This window comes from Sminthopsis crassicaudata, chromosome 3 (genome assembly GCF_048593235.1).
Source record: "Sminthopsis crassicaudata isolate SCR6 chromosome 3, ASM4859323v1, whole genome shotgun sequence".
NCBI lineage: Eukaryota > Metazoa > Chordata > Mammalia > Dasyuromorphia > Dasyuridae > Sminthopsis > Sminthopsis crassicaudata.
The window spans coordinates 609,289,606-609,305,173 of record NC_133619.1 but is presented as its reverse complement, the minus strand read 5'-3'; the positions used below and the strand labels follow the sequence as shown (position 1 = coordinate 609,305,173).

Sequence of the window (15,568 nt, the reverse complement as noted above, 5' to 3'; positions counted from 1 at the left end):
GTGTGGGGGTGTGCTGGAGACAATTTGAACTAGTTGAAGCTGATTGTTAAATTTTCATTATAAGCATTTGCATTTGGAAATCAACAAATGCTACAAATCAGGGCTTGATTTATTATTTTGTTGATTATTATGAATAAAATGATGGAAAAGATGTTAGTCAGGAATATTAAACTTAAGTGTGTCCTGTTTCCTTCAGGGAGAACTAGTTGGGAAACATTATTACCACCAGTACTCCCTTGGGTGTAAGATCTTTCCATACTGAAATTGTCTCCTCTGATATAGATTCACAATTCATCTATAATTACTGTTTGAGAGAGTTTCCGGGGGCACCTGAAGCTGGCTCCCCATTCGCAATGACTTATTACTGCTCTAGCCAACATTTCTGTATGTCTTTTAGAGTTTTGCAAAGCACTTTGCCTGCCACAGCCTCGTCGGTGCCTCTCAAAGACCCTGTGATTGTCTGGTTTTTACTGTCCATATGTTGCCCATGAGGAAGCGAATCAAATAGGTAAAATGGCTCACAGCTGGAAGGAATAGAAACCAGAATCTGTCTTCGTGCTAGATCACACACTTTAAAGCTGGAAAGCAAATCCCACCTCCTCATTTTACAGATGAGGAAACTGAGTCATATTTTTTTTGGGGGGGGGATTTGCCCGCAGACACATGGCTAAATCAGACACAGGTCTTTTCTTGAAGCACTTTGTAGAATCACAGAACCAGAGCTAGAAAGGATCTTGGAACCCCCTGGGTTTGATCTTCTCCCTTTACAAATGCGGAAATGGAATCAGAGCAATCTAGTGACTTGTTCAGGAACATACAACATGTCCAAGGAGGGATTCAAATCCAGTTCTCGCTGCCTCAAAGTGTCCATGCTCCTTTTACGGGTGCATAAGGGGCCTGGCAGACGTGGCTGAAGCCCCATGTTAAGGACTAATTACTTTGTTTGGGTATGAGACAGGGGCACATGTCCCCAGAAGGGACAGAGGAGCACATTTCTGGGGTCTCCTGAGGCACGTGGGGAGGAGCCCTGCCCCTCTCTCTTCCCAGAATGTCACCTGCCACAGGGTGCAGGAGAGGGGATGGTCGTCAGCAGGAATCCAGAAGCCTCGATCAGGTTCCTGCCCTCTGGGGGGAGGGGTGGCCTCCTGCCTCCCTGTAAATCCTGAATTAATTAATCACTGGAATCTCCTCCGTGGCATGAACAGCCTGTGTCACTGGGTCCTCAGTGAGAATTGCAGGGATTAGTGCCTGGCTGGAGGGGAGGGGGGGGCATTACAAGGGTCTCAGTTTTCACCTTCAGGAGAAATCCAAACTGTCCCCTTGGCCCCCACCCTTCTGCTCCCTGGGCCCAACAATCCCTTGTTCTTACAAGGGGCATTATCCGCTCTAATCCCTGGGGAGACCTGACTGGCTGGCGGGTGGGTGAGGGCCCAGGCAGTGCCTCCCAGTGTGGGCAAGGGACTCAGCCCTTCCCCCTCCCTGCCAAGGCTGAGAGGTGAGGGCAGCAGACTGGAGAGGGGACTCATGGACGTGCCCTCTGACCTTCTCATCCCTGCCCATCCACATAGGTGCTTTAAGCAGGGCTGTCTCAGGAGAGATATTATTGTCTTTGTTTTGGGATTTTGGGGGACATTTTTGACTAGACAATTGGGGTTAAGTAACTTGGCCAGGATCACCCAGCTAGGAAGTGTTAAGGGCCCAAGGCCAAATTTGAACTCCAATCCTCCTGGTGCTCTATCCACTGCACCTCCCAGATGCCCCTGGAGCATTCTCTGACAAGAGCGAGACCCTGTGAGAGGCTGCATGTCTCCCCTGACATTCTCGAGCTGGTATCCCCAGAGTGGAACACAGTTCCTGGCACATAGTAAGCGCTTCATACATGTCTCCTGAACTGGCTATTGGGACTAGGGTAGAAGGAGCTTTGAATGCCAAACAGAGGATTTTATATTTGCTTCTGGAGGTGATAAATCACATCAATAGTATGTTTCAGCAGTAGCCCTCAAACCCCAGACTGCAATCTAGAGACTTAGAATTGTCCAGGATTGCTGGACAATTGTCCAAGGTTTGTGGCCTTTGAAGCCAGCTCTGTCCGCTATGGCACTACCTTTCTGGCACACGGCTGGAGATTGATAAATGCTTCTTCAATTAGATTGTATCAAACTCACTGCAGAACTGGGACCCTTAAGATACAGGACCTAGTTGGGTATAAGAGATGAGAGGGAAGGGAACTCTCAGTTTACCACTAGGAAAGAAGGGGATGAATCAGGGTGTTTGAGATAAATAGTGAGGTCAGAAACAAGAACAGGCAGAAGGAGAAAGTTATAAGGTCAAATTTCTGACCATCCTAGTGGCTTCACAGGAGAACGGGCGGCTCCAAGAAGGAGCGAGTGCCTGGTCACCTGTGCAGATTTTGTCTGAGAGCTGACAAATGCTCCCCATGGCAGGAGGTTGATCATGTTGAGCTGGGAGGTCCGATCTGTTCCTAAGTTTTCATCTTTGTACTATGAAATTCAATTTGGGATTCCATGTTTTAGGAACGATAAGAGACCAGAAGAAGGTGACCAGGATAATAAAAGACCTTGAATCCATTTGAAGGAACTGGGGATATTTTATCCGGAGAAGAGAAGACTGGGGGATGATATGATCTCTGCCTCAGATATAAGAAGGGTCTATCTTATGGAAGAGAGATTAACTTTGTTTTGACTTGGGGACATTGTTAGAAGATACAAAGAGGCTGAATGGAAGGGGAAAAAAAACTTTTTGATTCTATGACTTTATGATTTTATTCCTAATGATTAGAAGTAATAATTTAAAAAATGGAGAGAGGGAGTGTGTTCCCCATCCCTGGAAGTCTTTAAGAGAAAGTTAAATACCATTTGATAGATTGCAAAAGTGATTCTTTTTTATATAATAATAGTTTTTATTTTTCATAGTACAATCAAAGATAGTTTTCAACAGGCACTCTGTGCAAAACTTTATTCATTCCTCCCCCAGACAGTCAGTAATTGTATTAAATGGCTTCTTAATCCTGCTTATTACATCTAAGTTACCTTGAGCAAATCACTTAGCTTCTGTAGAAGCCTCAGTTTCCCCATCTGTAAATTAAGGAGGGAAGGTTGAATTGCCTTCCTATTCTAACCTAACCTAAGCTAACCTAACTTCTAATATAAGTAATTTCCCCTTCAGAGGATCTAGTATCCTAAGATGACTGGAGATCATAAGATTTTGGAACTGGAAGGATCCTTTGAGAACAAAGAGACTGATGGTTCTCCAAAATTTACCACATTAGAGGGTGGTGCATTTCTGCAGAGCATGCTTCAAATTGTATATAATTTATACTGGTCAATCAGCATTCCAAAGCCTTCTGTGATATGCTGGAATTCCTCAGGGCAAGATATAATACTATGATAGGAGCAAAAAAGTCAGATAGGATCAAATGTGCTCATTTTACAGGAAAGGAAACTGAGTCCCAAAGAAGGTAAGTGATGTCATAGGATCATAGGAGTGTAAATTTAGAGCTGATAGTGACCTCAGGGATTATCTAGTTCCTGGTGTCAAACTCAGATAAAAACTGGAGGCTACTGGTCCAAACATAAAGTCCCTGGACTTAGAAAACCACATATTAACATTCTTTATGTTATATTACATTTTTGTTAGCTATTTCCCAATTTAATTTGGTTTGGGCTGTGCAGGGGAGTGTGGGGGCATGTGAATTGCTTTGTTTGGTACCCCTCAGCTAGACTAAGTCCCCTCCCTTCTCCCCTGAGGTTACTTTGGGTTTATTCTGTATTTTATATGCTTATGTAAGGGGGTGGCTATCACATGTGCAGAGAGCATTAACGTGCTTAGCTGATGCAATTTCCCTAGTGGAAGAGTTTGGGGAACCTGCTCCTGGGAAGAGTTGAGTTGTTGTATAATGAAAGTGCATTGGAGAGACTTTGCAACAAGCATAAACATTCTGTAACTGGTTCTGGTCTGCTAGCCACCTGGTGAATGGCAGCCTCTTTGACTGACTGCAGCTAGGGAGCCAGAAAGGAGTGGGGAGTGCCCTCAAAAGACTTTGGCTCTTTCTCTTGGTGGAACTCTGCTCTTGTTTTGATGCTGTCCAGTGAGAAGATGCTGTAAGGGGGAAAGGCCTTGGGCCTCTCTCTGCGGCCAATGGCCATGGAAAACAGGCCATGAGCTTTTCTTTGGGCATTCATTTTTTTTTTTTTTTAGTTTCAGGTGGAAGTACTGGGGGCGGTGATCTTGTGATTTTTAAAAAATGTTAGAGGGAGAGAGAGAGAGAGATAGAGGCAAACAGAAGAAAGAAGAAAAGGAGAAGAAGGATATGAGGAAGAGAGGCGGAGGAGGAAGATGGAGGAGGAAGAAAAATAAGGAGGAGGAGGAGGAAGAAGAGGAAAAAGAAGGAGGAGGAGGAGGAAAAGGAAGAAATGGAACAAAAGCAAGAAGAGGAAGAGTAGGAGAAGGAGGAAGAAGAAGAGGAGGCAGAGCAGGAGGAGGAGGAGAAGGAGGAGAAGGAGGAAAAGAAGAAGAAAAAGGAGAAAGAGGAGGAGGAAGAGAAGAAGAAGAAGAAGAAGAAGAAGAAGAAGAAGAAGAAGAAGAAGAAGAAGAAGAAGAAGAAGAAGAAGAAGAAGAAGAAGAAGAAGAAGAAGAAGAAGAAGAAGAGGAGGAGGAGGAGGAGGAGGAGGAGGAGGAGGAGGAGGAGGAGGAGGAGGAGGAGGAGGAGGAGGAGGAGGAGGAGGAGGAGGAGGAGGAGGAGGAGGAGCAGAAGAAGAAGAAGAAGAAGAAGAAGAAGAAGAAGAAGAAGAAGAAGAAGAAGAAGAAGAAGAAGAAGAAGAAGAAGAAGAAGAAGAAGAAGAAGAAGAAGAAGAAGAAGAAAGAGGAGGGGGAAGAGGAGAAAAAGAGGAGAGAAAGAAGAGAGGAGGAAGACAGAGAGACAGATCTAGATATTTGGAGGCTGAATACATGGAATTTACAGCCATTTCACCATCAGTTCCCCAAGACCAGCACGGAGCCTTCAGAATTCAGCTTAGACATAGCTGAGAGGGAAGTTATGCCTTCTCTGGCCATGAATCTAAGGGGACTTAAAACCTGTGCTAAGTTTTAGCCCACTCTCTCCTGAAGCAGAGTGCTATAGGGAGAGTGTGTCCTAAGGTATCAGGGAGAAAATGTTTATTCCTCTCTCATTGTTCTGTCTTCAAAGCAAGAATCCCTTGTTGAGTGGAGCTGGGGTGCTGCTTGGTGTTGGCTAAGGGGGCGAGGTGGAACACAGCTGGGCCAGCGGCTCAAGCCGAGAGCCCCTTAGAGGACCCCGGGAGCTGGCGGAGGCGAGGCAGCAGCTGCCTCTGAGACAGTGACCCCAAAGACTGGGTCCATTTCTACAAGGCATAGATGAGGCACCTGCAGAGTAGCCTGGAAAGACAGGAAGATATAGGTTTAAAAGAGCCTCTGATAAGTAAGTACTGGCTGTGTGACCTTGGCAAGTCTCTTAGCTACTGAAGAGTTTCAGAAAATTGTCTAAGAGCACAAATTGCTGAGAACGGCTGGGTGACCTGCTTTGGTAAAGGAGTTTTCTTCACCTGGCAGTTCATTCTACCTGTAAAAACACAGCATCCTGACCCTCTCCATATACTTCTGCACATAGATACTATCTCTCCCAGTGAATATAAGCTTTTTGTGGGCAGGGAGTATTTCAGTTTTTTGCCCTTGTATCTCCAGAGTCAGCCTTGGACCTACTAAGTGCTGCATAAGGACTTGTTGAATCAGATTTAAGGAAGACAAAGAAAGTGGGTCCCAGAGAGAAGGAGGGAAGTTATCTGTCCAGGTTCACCCAGATTTTTATTAATAGGGCTGCGGTTTAAATCACAGTCTCGTCCTTGTCACGGAGCTCCTATACTGTACCATGTCGAGTCCTTATTCACTAGGATTGCCAGTCCCACCTCCCCAGGGCCTACCTGCACATGGAGGCCTGGGCTCTTGGGGAACCCCAACCTCTGAGGGCCCCAGTGCTACTGAGAGGGGGCTTTGACCCAACTCACAAAGGACTGGTGTGTCCAGCTGGGAGGGGCACTGGCCGCTGGTCCCACTCTGAAGCCAGGGATTTGGCTCTCAGAGTGAGTAGCAGACAGAATGGCCCTTTCTAAAGTTTCTTTTTTAATTAGCAGGCCCCGGCTAGGCCACAAGGGGGGCTTTTGTTGGCTTCAGCCGGGGAGGGGCTTCAGCAGTGCAGGCAGTGGCAGCAGGGGGGTTGGGTCTGCAGTGTGGTCCCCTGTAACTGGAACCAGCTCTGCCTCCTAAGGCCCCAGAATAGAGTAGGGGGAGGGGAAGACCAAAGATGGGAAGAGGGGGAGATTGAGATGAGTGAAAAGGATGGGTAGGAGAGGAGAGAAGGGATTTGGAGTTGGAAGATCTCAGCCACAATTCTGGTTCTGTTACTAACTTTACCTCTGTGATCTAGAATAAGGCACTCCCCTTTTCAGAGTAAAATGAGAGGAGCTCCTTCCAGCCCTTCCAGCTTTCACATTCTATGTCCTAAGGGCCCCCCCAGCTCTGACCTCCTGTGTTCTAAGGGCCCTTTCAGCTCTGACCTCCTGGGTTCTAAGGGCCCTCCCAGCTCTGACCTCCTGGGTTCTAAGGGCCCTCCCAGCTCTGACCTCCTGGGTTCTAAGGGCCCTCCCGGCTCTGACCTCCTGTGTTCTAAGGGCCCTTCCGGATCTGACCTCCTGGGTTCTAAGGGCCCTCCCGGCTCTGACCTCCTGGGTTCTAAGGGCCCTCCCGGCTCTGACCTCCTGAGTTCTAAGGGCCCTCCCGGCTCTGACCTCCTGGGTTCTAAGGGCCCTCCCAGCTCTGACCTCCTGAGTTCTAAGGGCCCTCCCGGCTCTCACCTCCTGGGTTCTAAGGGCCCTCCCGGCTCTCACCTCCTGGGTTCTAAGGGCCCTCCCGGCTCTGACCCCCTGTGTTCTAAGGGCCCTCCCGACTCTGACCTCCTGGGTTCTAAGGGCCCTCCCAACTCTGACCTCCTGGGTTCTAAGGGCCTCCCCAGCTCTGACATCCTGGGTTCTAAGGGCCCTCCCAGCTCTGACCTCCTGTGTTCTAAGGGCCCTCCCGGCTCTGACCTCCTGGGTTCTAAGGCCCTCCCAGCTCTGACCTCCTGGGTTCTAAGGGCCCTCCCAGCTCTACCAGACTACAATGCTTTGAGGGACCCCGGTTGCAGCTTGGCTAGGGCTGTGCCTTAGTTTTCCCACCTTAGCATCTAGGGTGAACACGGGTAAGAGAATGTTGCATTTGGATAAGCAGATGTCCTTTGGAGTCCTAGCTCTGCTCCTTCCTACTTGTGTGATCTCAGTAATTCCATTTGTTTCTGGGATTTGCTGTCCTCGGTGGTTGGGCTCTATGACTTTCAATGGCTTTTAGACCTTTTTACCCCTTGTTCCATCATGTTATGACACTGGGATTGACAAGAGACTCATCTCATTTGACAATCTTCCTGTGCAAAGTCTCTGCTCTCCGTCAGGGGTTGGGATGCCCGTGATGGAAAAATTATGAAGCCTGAAATAAAAAGATCAGTCACAATGTTCCCAGTGATGAGTGACCTTGTTACTTACTGACTCTCTTTTCTAGCAGCCCCCCTCCTGCTGTTATGCCTTAGTTTCTCACACTGATTCATTCCCCTCTCTCCTGCCTCCCAAAATAAATCTCCAGTAGGATTCCTAGATTCAGAGTTGGGAGAGACTTTGGAGACCGGAGCCCAAAGGAGGCAAGTGATCGTGTCCAAATCCTGAAGATGGTAAGGAACATTGGCAGGATTTGAATCTGGATTCTTACTCCAGATCCAGGCATCTTTCCACTATATATACCTCCCCAACCCCACATTGAGAGCACTGGTCTGATAGCCATAGAATCATAATAGCAACAGCAGAAGGAGCGTTGGAAAAAAAGGACCAGGATCATAGGTCTTAGAGCTAGAAGGGACCTTAATGTTTGTCTAGTTCAGTCTCTCCATTTCCTAAATGAGGAAATAAAGTCCAGGAGTTAAATGCTTTGTCCCATATTGAAAAGCAAGGAAAGGTCAGGGGTAGAATTTGAACCCAGAGCCAGGGTTTTTCCTCCCAGAATACAGTGGTTTTCAAAAAAAAAGATGGTGGCCCTGCAGGAGACAGTGATTGAATACCATGTCCTAAGATACTGATGTGTGAAAGGGGGAGCAGGTGTAAGCAGAGGGGGGGTATGGAAGCTCCTTGCCAGGCGATTGCCAGGGGCTTCATATGGGCCACCGGTTAGACAGGAGTTTGCAACCTGATCTCCCGGCCCAAAGGCCAGGCTATTTTGGGGGTGGCAGTGGGAGGCTGAGGCTGTGGTGGGGCTGGGAGGTGCACTCTCTCCCCAACTCTTCTCTCCAGCTCTTAGCTAAGAGAATCGGGCTGGTCCTTGGGGAGGGTACCCCTCTGGTGAGCAAGGGACATATCTGTAGGGAGGGGTTATGGAGCAGGGAGTGGTGAGATCGGGTGCAGGGAAAGGCCTGTCCTATCTCCTGATGGAGTAGGGAGAAGCCTGGGCTGAAAGTCAGGAGCCCTGGCTTCTTAGTGCTAACTTGACTGCTTTTTAGCAGGTAGATCTTTGTTGGGACTCAGTTTCCTGGTCTGTAAAATGAGAATAATCTTTACTCTTCCTACCTCACAGGGCTGCTGTGTGGCTCAAATAGGATGGGAAAAAAATCATTGGATTATAATCTAGAGCTAAGAAGAACCTTAGAGATCATGTAGTCCTTTTGACAAATGGGGAAACTGAAGCCCAAGGAGATTAAACGCCTTATCCAAGACTCCAAATCCACATACCTTTTCCAAAGCCCTTTCCAGAACTCCACCCCCACCTCCAATCCAAGTGAGACACAAGTAAAGATAAATAGAATGTAAGAAATAGTAAGGGCATGATGGGCCTGGAGAAGAGAGGGAAGAGAATGGGACAAAAATCAAGGCAGGTTTTATTGAACGAGGAAGCTTTTAGGTGGCGTATTTAAAGATGAATAGGAGGTGAATAATTGGAGAAAGGAGGGAGGTTTGAGGAGATAGTGGGGAGGGTTTTCCAGAAGAGGAGTAACCGCACATTTTAAATCTGGGGTAAGGTGAGCCAGGGCCTAAGATACAGTGTAGTCACTGAGCTAAGGAGGCATCCTGATGATGCTTCAAGATTCCCAAGCCACTTAAAGCCAGAAGTGGGGAACATCAGGAGAGGTGTACGGCCTCCGGAGAGGGGGAATGATAGCTCCTGGATATTGCCGCTGGGCTCCTTCTGTGCTTTGACATAGGGTCCTAACACTGGTTACTCCTGCCCATTCTAGAAGTACTGAGTCACCAGGGGGTGAGTTGGACATGTCGGGTTCAGCTGAAGATCTTCAGGGGGAGGAAGGAGAGGTGGAGGAGATCCTAGAGTTATGGACATATATACATATCCCTATAGTTAGAGAGGTCTATAGTTATGTGTTTTTTTGAAGTCAGACAGTTCATGAGGCCTGAGTTTGGAAGGGACCCTGACTTGCTGGGGACCTGGAGGCCAGTGCAGCTGCTGTTGGGTCACGGTCCAGCTCAAGCTGGAGCCCACACTCACCCTACAAGGGACAGAAGGCTTCTCCCCCTTATCTGGAACAGGTTTCCATCCTTAGTTCCCACTTGGCCCCAAAGGATGGCCCTGGACTACGGACCCCAGATCTTTGAGCCAGGAAGCGAGGCCTTCTGGTCATTTGGGCCCTTCTGAAAATGCTCCTGACAGATGAGGGGAAGGAAGGAGGCCAAATTCCCACAGAGAAGCTGCCCTGTGCTGGCAAACTCTCTTGGCACTGCCCACTTATATGGGTTCTGGGAAGGGCCCTGGGTCATTGCCTGGGATAGTTGGAACATCTGGGAGGCACCAGCCTGGGTGGGCACTAGTGCCAGTAGCATGCTATGTGTGTGGGGGTTTAATGCCTTCTCAGGCTGGATGTGGTCTTTCAAGAAGGCTGTAGTTTATACTGTGGTACAATGGGGAAAATGGGGTCTTCTAGTTAAAGGACCTCACTCTAACAATTATTACCTTGCCAATTGTAGATTAAGTTATTATCTCTCTCTAGGGAATCGATTTTTTTGGCTTGGACTAATAGATCCATTCTGTGCTCCAAGGCCACTTTAAATAGTGAAATTGTATGTTCTAAGGTTCTTTCAATATCTATGACATTTTGTGTTCTAAGGGCCTTCCCAGCTCTGACATCCTGGGTTCTAAGGGCCTTCCCAGCTCTGACCTCCTGGGTTCTAAGGGCCTTCCCAGCTCTGACCTCCTGGGTTCTAAGGGCCTTCCCAGCTCTGACATCCTGGGTTCTAAGGGCTCTCCCAGCTCTGACATCCCGGGTTCTAAGGGCCTTCCCAACTCTAAGATCCTGTGTCTTAAGGGCTCTCCCAGATCTGATATTCTCTGTTCTAAAGTTTCTTCTAGTAGTTCCCTCTAAAATTGTGTAGAGTTTGGGGATTTTTTTTTGCCTTTACACTGAAAATAAACTCTCTAAACTTCTTAGCTCATCAAGGCCCCACCACCTTCTCACTTTGGGAGATCTCTCTATCTCTGTGGCCCCTTTTTCCGACTGGTCACTTCTTCCTGGAATCTTTAGGAAAGGGCTTAGAGCAGCCATGTTTATTTCTTTACTAGCATTTACTTCTGTTCCTGATGCTCCATTCTCCCACATATTCTCACACCCACCTTTACAGCGTCCTTTACTTTTTTGTCTTTTGTATTAGAATATAAGCTCCTTGTAGCCCATCTTTCTATTTGCTTATATTTGTATTCTCAGCTCTTAGCACATGTAAGCAGTAAATGCTTCATCAAAACCTGCTGAATTGACTTGTTGACCCCTGTGTGAAAGGCTCAGCACCAGATAGGGGAGCCCAGAGGAAACCAAATGCTTCAGATTTGAGGTGCCTCACCAACAATATTTGCACACAATTGAAATAGAGAATAATTACACAAAGGTACATAATTAATTACTCCATGATATAACACATACTGAGTCCAGAGCAGAGGTTTTCAGGATGGGAGGATTCTTAGATCACAGAATGTCAGAACACAAGATATCGGAGCTGGGAGGACCCTTAGAACCCAGGATGTCAGAGCTGGGAGGTCCTTAGAACATGGGATGTCAGGGATGGGAGGCCCTTAGACCAAGGAGTGGCAAAGCTGGGAAGGCTTTCTGGAGGAGGCATACCAAGAACATTGCCAGATCATCATCTGTGGCAGCAGAGGAACAGGTGGGTGATTTATTGAGCTGTCTCCTGCAACTGAGCCACTGACCAGGAAGCAGACATGATATGGAACATGCTCTGTTCTTTGTTTGCCTTGACAATAGCTCAGAGACTGGGCCCCCTCGGGGTGCTGGTGGAGCAGGTGGTAAGATGAAGGTCCAAGACAATTAGTGCTGTCACCTCCTGCCCCGTGGGAAAGTCTCTGAGGAATATTATGTCTGAAGAGCCTCACTGCCCACAAATCCCAGGCTTCTCCTGTGGGGAGAGGTTGGTATCTCCCCATGAGTTCCAGAAGTATGCAATGGGCCCTCTTGTCTGGCAGCAGGGATGTCCAAGCCCTTCTTAATGGCCCAGGGACACTGAGTGCAAAGGAACCAGAAGGTTCCCTAGACTGGGCCCTTGCTCTGGCCCTGCCACCAGTTCTCTGCCTGATCTGAGTCAGGCTCCTTCCTTCACTGGACCTCAGCTGCCTTCCCTATAAAGTAAGGACATTGGCTCAGACAGTATTTACAGCCTTCTGCTGCTCTAACATCCTAGCATTCTATTTCTGAACACTTCTCTGGAGGGCTCCAGAGTTGTCCCCCTTTCATTCAGACATTTCTCCAACAAATGACATAATGGGTGTCTTCTCAAAGTTCTCAGCCTCTCTGGGTAAACCAAAAGAACATAGACTATCACAATGGAATTTAGAATGTTGGAATACAGGATGTCAGAGCTGGGAGGGTCCTTAGAACCCAGGAGGTCAGAGCTGGGAGGACCCTTAGAACCCAGGATGTCAGAGCTGGGAGGGCCCTTAGAACCCAGGAGGTCAGAGCGGGAGAGGCCTTAGAACCCAGGAGGTCAGAGCGGGAGAGCCCTTAGAACCCAGGAGGTCAGAGTGGGAGAGCCCTTAGAACCCGGGAGGTCAGAGCTGGGAGGGCCCTTAGAACCCGGGAGGTCAGAACTGGGAGGGTCCTTAGAACCCGGGAGGTCAGAGCTGGGAGGGCCCTTAGAACTCAGGAGGTCAGAGCTAGGAGGGCCCTTAGAACCCAGGAGGTCAGAACTGAGAGGGCCCTTAGAACAAGATGTCAGAATATAGAGTTTCAGAGAAGAAAATGCCCAAAATGGAAATTCTCTTCCTTTTCGTCTCTCCCTATCTCTCTCTTTGCTGTCTTCTCTTTCAGTTATTCTGTCTCTCTCTGTATCTCTGTCTTTCAAAGATTGTGAGCTTCTTTCCTAGAACTCTCTTAAGAGAAAAGTGAACTAGAATTATGGATTTGGGGCTGGAAGCTCCATCTAGTTAAGTTCCTTTGCTTTGTGTCTGTGAATGTGGGGGCAGGTCGAGGAAGGGGAGTGGTGGAGGCGGGTGCCCTAGGATTTGGGAGACTTTCACAGGTGGTGAGTTTTGGGGAAAGGATTTACACCCGTGTTAGTGCTTTTTCTAATGAACTCTCCCCATCCCCACTCCCATGAATATTCTCTTTAATTACTAGAATAAGACAATAAATTTCAAGGTAGAACTCTTGAATCAATGTGACTTTTATACAATAGACAGTTGTGAACAGTCTGTTAATAATAAATGTTTGCTGCAATCTTAAATGGAAATGAATTAAAATCTTAAATTTCTAGGAAGATAACGAGTTTCTTAAACTGAGAAGAAATAGTATTGGAAAGGGAAGACACAACTGTGGGTGAAGTATTGCCTCCAAGCACATCTCCGTGGATCAGTTTTCTTATCTGTAAAGTGAAGGAGTTAGAATTGATAAATGGGTTCTAGATTCCCCAGAATTCTCACATTCTATATTCTAATTTGTCTCCCAGGTCTAATCTAGGATTCTAAAAGTATCAGGTGCTTGATGTCCATGACCCTTCTAAGAATATTTATATTTTGAGAGAACAAATTCAACAGGGCAATACTCAACCAAAAGGAATGAATGGCAGAATTTGGAACAAAAGCCTCTTCAGATCCCACCACTGGCTCCTCAGAGAGATAAGGCTGGATTGAGGCAACTTCTCAGTCTCTACCCCCTTTCTCCCCACTTCCCATCCTAAGTGATCCTTCCTAGCTTAGCTTCTTGCCTCACCCCATCTATGTCATGATTGCTGAGGCAGGGACGGAGCGTAGTTATTTATGACTTTCAGAAAGTGCTGTTCCTCTTGTGGATTTTTAAACCCACAGGAAATTAGAAAATCTAAAGGCAACTTGGCTGGTTATGGAGACACCCAGTCAACAGAGAACCTGTAGCAAACAGCTGCAAGCAGGAAATGGGGTAGCTCCAGGACTGGGGGAGAGGGAGGAGGAGGGAGCTCAATGTGATGTGGGAAGAACAATACTAGGCAGAGAATCAGGAGACTGGGGCTGAGACCTGCTCCTGCTGCTGACTTACTGGGTCACCCTGGGCAATCTTTCCTCTCTGGGTTTCTGGCTCTGATGTTCTATATTCTAATGTTATATTCAAGTTCTCACAGTCTGTGGTCTTAACATTACATGTTCTAAAGATCATTTCCTGGTCTGGTATTTTATGTTCTAACATATTATGTTCTAAGGTCCCTTTCACTTCTCACATTCTATGTTCTAAGATACTTTCTAACTCTCATGGTCTATATTTTGACATTATGTATTCTAAATATCTCTTTCAGGTCTTGTATTTTGTTTTCTTACATTCTGTGTTTTAAGGTCTCTTCCAGCTTTCATATTCTATGTTCTAAGATACTTTCTAACTCTGATAGTCTATGTTTTGACATTATGTATTCTAAATATCTCTTTCAGGTCTTGTATTTTGTTTTCTTACATTCTGTGTTTTAAGGTCCCTTCCAGCTCTCATATTCTATGTTCTAAGATACTTTCTAACTCTCGTGGTCTATATTTTGACATTATGTATTCTAAATATCTCTTTCAGGTCTTGTATTTTGTTTTCTAACATTCTGTGTTTTAAGGTCCCTTCCAGCTTTCATATTCTATGTTCTAAGATACTTTCTAACTCTGATAGTCTATGTTTTGACATTGTATACTCTAAATATCTCTTTCAGGTCTTGTATTTTGTGTTTTAACATTCTGTGTTTTAAGGTCCCTTTCACTTCTCACATTCTATGTTCTAAGATACTTTCTAACTCTCGTGGTCTATATTTTGACATTATGTATTCTAAATATCTCTTTCAGGTCTTGTATTTTGTTTTCTAACATTCTGTGTTTTAAGGTCCCTTCCAGCTTTCATATTCTATGTTCTAAGATACTTTCTAACTCTGATAGTCTATGTTTTGACATTGTATACTCTAAATATCTCTTTCAGGTCTTGTATTTTGTGTTTTAACATTCTGTGCTCTAAGGTCCCTTTCAGCTCTGCCATTCTGTTATTCTGTATCTTATTTATAACAGGAGTTTTGAGGAGGAAGTTTGAGGTACAGTGAAAATCCCATATTTTTTACAGTCAAGTGAGCTTGATTTTAAATCCCATCCTTATGAACTTGGACAAATCACTTAGCTATATAGCCTTGGATCAGTCACTTTTAATTTTTCCAGATCTCTTTCTTCATCTAAAAAATGAGAGAATTAAACTAACCAATTCCTGAGTCCTGCCTAGCTCCAGCTCTGTGATCTAGAAAGACTGAGATCAGAATTCAAAACCTGTCTAGCTTGATGAATTCATGTAGATATGGGTAAACCCCTGCATATTCCCTTTGTTGGGGTGAGAGCATCTCAATTAGCACCTGAATAATCTTCCTTTTCCTTTTCCCCCCTCTTCTTTCCCCATCCCCCACACCCTCCTGAAATTACTTTTTCCTTCAGGGATAGAGTGCTGGAGTCAGCAAGACCTGAGTTCGAATTTAACCACAAGATACTTTCCAGCTGTGGGAAACCAGGCAAGTTACTTAACTTTTATTAAGCTACTTGTCTCAGCTTCCTCGTCTGTAAAATGAGAATAATCATAATACCTCTCTTCCTTAACTATAACTCCATCAAATGAAAGACTGTATAGTAACTGGCACATAGTAGGTGCTATAGAAATGCTTGTTATTGTTATTATTATTCCATTTTGTCTAGATGTCTTTCCCCCTAGAGATCATTTCTACTCTATATCTCTCTTCTTTGTGATAGAATATAATCTCCCTGAGGTCAGGCATTATTTCGCTTCACTGTGTACATTTCATTTCTGGTTCTATCCCCAAGATCTAGCTCTAGATAAGCATTACCTCTTGACTTCTGTCAAGTCTCAGATAAAAATCTTCCTTTCTATATCTTCCAAGTCCTCCTTAATGATTTTTTTCTGAAATTGATTCTAATTTATCCTATACATATATGTGTGTAATTATGTGTATATATATAG

At 45.9% G+C, this 15,568-nt stretch overlaps 1 long non-coding RNA gene across 1 annotated transcript in view; it reads left to right on the top strand.

Moving 5' to 3' along the window:
* The window catches only part of LOC141559986 (uncharacterized), an 88,103-nt gene extending 72,892 nt beyond the window's left edge, over positions 1-15,211 (top strand). The window contains exon 4 of the long non-coding RNA XR_012487600.1: positions 15,031-15,211. This is a non-coding gene — a long non-coding RNA (uncharacterized LOC141559986). The remainder of the gene's footprint in view (positions 1-15,030) is intronic.
* The last annotated feature ends 357 nt before the right edge of the window (positions 15,212-15,568 follow it).